Source organism: Chenopodium album, chromosome 8 (genome assembly GCF_948465745.1).
Source record: "Chenopodium album chromosome 8, dcCheAlbu1.1, whole genome shotgun sequence".
In the NCBI taxonomy this organism is placed as follows: domain Eukaryota; kingdom Viridiplantae; phylum Streptophyta; class Magnoliopsida; order Caryophyllales; family Amaranthaceae; genus Chenopodium; species Chenopodium album.
Window position 1 is genome coordinate 28,373,865 of NC_137841.1, and position 5,768 is coordinate 28,379,632.

The 5,768-nt window shown below is 40.7% G+C and overlaps 1 non-coding gene across 1 annotated transcript; it reads right to left on the reverse strand.

Annotated features, from left to right (window-relative positions):
- Window positions 1-2,950: 2,950 nt before the first annotated feature.
- Window positions 2,951-3,057, reverse strand: LOC145556933 (small nucleolar RNA R71). Its single transcript, XR_014092025.1, has one exon. It is a non-coding gene; the product is annotated as a small nucleolar RNA R71 (small nucleolar RNA).
- Window positions 3,058-5,768: the final 2,711 nt, after the last annotated feature.

Genomic DNA, 5,768 nt, shown 5'->3' on the forward strand with positions numbered 1-5,768 from the left:
TAGCATGTTCTATTGCTCCCGCCGTTACGTTCAGGGTAATTTTACCAAGAGCTTGACGTCGAGTGTTGTCGTGGGCCCTTATTCCTTGTGTAGACGAAGTTAAATATTCATCCCTTATGCCTAGCATCCTCGCAATTCTAAGTGGACAGACGTTGATGGCCGATCCATTGTCTACAAGAGTCATAGGAATATTCATTCTCTTGTAAACTACTGTGAGGTTTAATGCCTTGTAATGTTTGTCACCTTCTGGAGGTATATCCTTGTCAGAAAAGGTGATCAAATTAATTGGACTAGGAAGATAACTTGTGAGGAAGTTGGCTAACCCCTCAGGATTAGTGTCAGAATCTATCCCTATTTTGTCCAAGGCATTCATTACAGCCAACCTATGTTCTCGAGATCTCGCCAAAAGTTTCCATACGTTCATCTCAACTTTTGTCTCTTAAACTGCTTAACAATTTCATTGTCTTCAATGATAGGTATGGGAACTTGTTGTGTGGTCGGCATAGGTTGTGTTGAAACGGGAGGTTGTATTCTCCCGGATCTTGTGAGGACGTCTATCGATGAGTCTTCTTCAGCCCAAAAGTCATCCATGGCGTACGACACTGATATGTCCATTTTATATAGTGTTTTACCCCCGTCCCTTGGTCGTTATTAGTAGTGTTTTTGGCTCTTTCGGGCCACTTTTATTACTAATTTGTGTGTTCTAGTGTTTTCGTAGTTTTAGTTGTATTTTACAGGAAATTGCACTCTTGGAGCATTTTCCCGGGCTTTATTGGATCGACTACGGAAGCTAGAAGGACACGACCACTTTTGGAGCCCAGGGTCGGTGAGAGCCGGTGATTAAGGGCTCGGTAATTGGGATCACGAGGTATTTGGACCATGTATTCGAGACCCGAGAGGAAATATGGATTGGGCCGAGAAATCTAGCCCAATCGAAGTCCAAGCCTCGAAGAAGAAGACCGGGCCCGATCGGGCAAGCATACGCCCGATCGGGCGGCTGCGCGCATAAGTGCCCTCAAGGAAAAGGCGCGCCCGATCGGGTGAGCGTAGGCTCGATCGGGCGCGGCACATCAGTATAGGCGTTGTGAAAAAAGTGGGCCCGATCGGGCGCGTGTTTCTGGAAAGGCTCTTTTGTCGAGCAATTAGTTTCTAATTAGGAGTTGTTTTAGTTTTGTTTAAGTACGTTTTTAGGACGATTAATTTCACCGACCTTCTTTCTTAGACTTTCTCTCTCTACTTAGTATTTTTCTCTCTCCTTAATTCTCTCTAAACTTTTGTTCTTAATTCTTCCTTTAATTCTAGATTTATTTTGGTAACGATTCCTCTTCTCTTAATCTTAGTTATTTATTCTATTCCTTTAATCATGTCTTATTTTATTACTTTGATTTGTTTAATTTTAAATATGTGTGAGTAGTTTAATTTCTAGGGTTTATGGGGATCTAATAAATAATATGAAGGGGTAAATTATTGTTGTTGATTATCAATGCTAGATTAATTTCCTATTGATTGATTTAATGCTCTGTAACTAGATTAGGCCTATCTTTTATGCATGAGTTTGACAATATTGATTCAAGAATCGAGAGATGAGAATTAACGTTTAGGTCTAGTTTCAATAGGCAAGTTAATTTATAAATGGTTAAGTCAAGATTCGAGAGATGAGATTTAATACCGGTAAATTAATTGTGTGATTGTAATACGTAGCGAGAGCCCTTTACAATTTGGTTAATTGATGCATTGATGATTGACTATTATTGATTATTGGTATTACATGATAATTTCTTATTGGATTGTTTTAATGTTTTACAATTGCGGCTTGTAAAAGTATAGCAATATTAAATTGATGAATCGAGCAGATGTTAATTTGATATTAAAGGCTATTTTCAATAAGAACTTAGATCTAGTAAATTGCGAGAGCCTGTTAGATCTATGTTGATTAATAAATTGCGAGAGCCTGTTAATCATGTTATTTATGAAATGTCAATGATTGGTTACTATGTTTTACCCTGGAGTATTATTTATTGGTGAACCTATGCCCTAGATCCTTTCATATATTGTTTTCTTCCTATTCTCAACCTTAGTAGTTTAGTTCCTTACTTAATTATAAATATTGGTTACTTAAATAATTTAGATTATAATAATTAATTAGAATTAAAAAGACATGTTTCCCTGTGGAGATCGACACTACTTCCCTATCTACTGTAGTTAGTGATTTAGGTAATTATTTTTGATTAGGGGATACGACTTTACCCTGTCAAAATTTGGCATCGTTGCCGGGGAAACGGTTTTATTTTTAATTCTGGTTGTTTTTGTAGTCTAGATTATTTCTCTTTTGTCTCAGAGAGCGTTAGTTCTCTGAGACAAATCTCATATTTGCTTCTAGTTTTTGTTTATGCCCAAGTGTTCCAGATCAGGTAATATCCCATTCGATCCTGAGATCGAACGTTCCTTCCATAGACAGAAAAACTTCTACAAGCAAATCCTGGCGGATTCCGGTGATAATAACAATAATCACCGCGATCCTCCAACTGATTCCAGCGATTTAGAGGCGTCATCAGACGCAGAATCAGAGATGACGGCTCCAAAGAAGCTTAGTGATTATTCACAACCAAAGCTTACAGATTTTCCACATCTCACCCCTACTCCGGCCCTTGATGGGGTTCAATTCGAAATCAAACCTCAATTTATAACGATGATAGAGAGGAAGCAATTCAGTGGAGCCAAGGGTGAAGACCCGAATCTTCACATTGCCGACTATTGTCAATATTGCAACACCATCAGGCAAGCTAGGGTCACTCAAGACCAAATCAGGGAGATTCTCTTTCCCTTCTCTTTAACTGGAAAAGCTAAATTGTGGTTTAATGGTTTAAATAGAACTACACTTGGTATAACTGACTGGGAAACTCTTGTTTTGAATTTCTATAACAAGTATTATCCTGCAGAGAGAACAGCAGTACTACGGAGTGCGATTCAGAACTTTGCCCAAGAAGCCGATGAGTCTTTATATGAGGCTTGGGAGAGGTTCAAGGACTTACAAAGAGAATGCCCTCACCATAATTTAGCACAATGGCAGTTAATCCAAGCCTTTTATAACGGCATTGGAAATTCCTCTAGAATAATCTTAGACTCTGCAGCTAGTGGGAGATTTATGAATCTTAATGTTGATGATGCAGGTCAGGTTATTGGAGATATGGCGATACACAATTCCCAATATGGGAATCCCAGAGGATTTGCTAACAAGGGGAAGCATAGTGTCGACTCTGTATCCTTTTTGCAAGCTCAACTGACCTCTATTTGCCAAAAATTAGATAATTTGAGTACTGCTAATGTAGCCAATGTTTCTGCAATTAATAATAATTCTAATAAGGCTTTCTGTGAAAATTGTGGTATTGTAGGTCACTGGGAGCAGGATTGCAGGAGTTCCGTGGAGCAAGTTAATGCCTTCCAAGCTTATAGGCAGAATAACCCATACTCCAACACTTACAATCCTGGGTATCGGAATCATCCATACCTTTCCTACCGGAGCACTAATGTTCAAAATCCACCACCACAAGAACCACAGGCACCACTGCAACAGCAGCTGAAATATTATCATCCCAATGCTAGCCAGAAGAACCAGCTACAACAACCCTCCTCATCTTCCGACCCTTCTTTGGCGGAAATTAGAGCAATGTTGGTCAATATGCAAAAGCACATGGAGAGCAGAGATGCGACAATTGATCAAATTTTAGCGCATAATAAAATTGTAGATAATCAAATTGCGCAACTCTCCGCTACTCTACAAGCCCGCCAACAGGGAGCCTTGCCGGCACAGCCTACTAGGCCTACGGATCAAGCATTTGCAATTACTCTAAGGAGTGGTTTAAACTATGAAGGGCCCTCTAGGCCAGAGTCGATGAACGTGTTTTATCAAATAATGCTAATCTTGATTCCATTAAACCAAACAATGTAGTTGATAGCCCTGCAGGGCTAAAAGATAATGCTAACATATCTAATTCTACATTGCAGGGTACAACTCCAGAGAAGGTGGCTACACCAGACAAGAATAAGAATGCTCCAAAGCCAATCATCAAACTTCCTTTCCCCAATCGTCAATTAAAGACAAACTTGGATAAGCAGTTTGGTAAGTTCCTGGAGGTGGTTAAAGATTTGAAGGTAACAGTTCCCTTTACTGAATTGATAACACAAATCCCCTCTTATGCAAAATTTATGAAAGAAATATTGACGAGAAAAAAGTCTATTAGTGAGGTAGAGACAGTAGCTTTCACTGCAGAGTGTAGTGCCGTACTTCAAAATAAGTCTCCACCTAAATTAAAAGATCCGGGTAGTTTTTCTATCCCTTGTCATATTGGAAATCTCTTGATTGATAATGCATTATGTGATTTGGGTGCTAGTGTTAGCGTCATGCCATTATCTGTGTGCTCCAAGTTGAATATGGGTAAGTTAAAAGCTACCAATATAACTCTACAAATGGCCGACCGTACTCTTAAATACCCCTTAGGTGTTTTAGAGGATGTCCCCGTTAGAGTAGGTAAATTTTATTTACCTGTAGATTTTGTTGTTCTTGATATGGCTGAGGATATGCAAACTCCAATTATTTTAGGTAGACCATTCCTTAACACTGCAGGAGCAGTCATAGATGTAAGAAGTGGTAAGCTAACACTATCAGTAGGGGACGATAAAGTTGTTTTTAATCTGAATAATGCCCCTAAAAGCTCCATGACTGAGGAGAAATGTTTTAGTGTTAATGTGGTTGTAAATTATTCTAACAAGCCCCAAGCTTTTGAAAAAGATCCCTTAGAGGTGGTATCTTGTGTTGCATCCTTTTCAGATGAGATAGACAAATGGCAGAAGGAAGTCGATGCAATAGAAAGAGCACTCTACACTGTTGGTCTTGGTTTCGAGGATGAACAAGTGGAATCGATCGAGCAAGTTGTGCGAATCGAGCCTACGGTAAGTGTTCCGCCAGATCGAGTTGCAAGTGTTGAACGCAATGACAATTTGAAGTAACATTCGATCGACGGAGGTTTTTTAGTGCGTAGCATTGAAGATCCCCCAATCCAAGTCAAAGAGGACCCACCAGATAAGGTGGTTTGGCGTTCCACAGGGTATGTCAGAAAGCCGAATCGCAGCCTGAACACCGCTAGACCGGGTGAGAAACCACCCGATCAAGCGTTAGGCCAAGGGTCCTAGATATTATACTTGGTAAGACGGTCGTGCGGGACCTAGATAAACCAGCGCTTTGCGGGAGGCAACCCGTATTTCTTGCTTTCTGTACTATTTCTCCTTTTCTTTAATTTTTGTTTTGAGAGGCGAGGAGAGTGAAATTTTACCGTCTATAAGTGTTTTTGTACAGGTATAGGTTTAAGAGGTCAAAAGACTTAGAAGAAATTGAAGACGAAGAAAAACAAAGGAAACGACTGGGCACGAGCCCGATCGGGCGCGCAAGGAGGGTTTAATTTCATGCCTCCACTCGCCCGATCGGGCGCGAGAAAAGAGCTGGAATCGAGCCTTAATTAGCCCGATCGGGCGGAGTCGTCCGATCGGGCGCGCAAGTGCAGTCGGAAACTCGAGCAAATTTCGTCCGATCGGGCGAGGTTGCCCGATCGGGCGCAAATAGTGAAGGAAAAGATATATCGGGCGGATCTCGTCCGATCGGGCGCGCGTCCGCGTCAGCAAACTACGTCAACTTCGACAGGCCATAACTTTTGCGTTTCTTATCTGATTTTTGCGTGTGACCTGTCGTTGGAAAGCTCTTCAAGTCTTGTTTC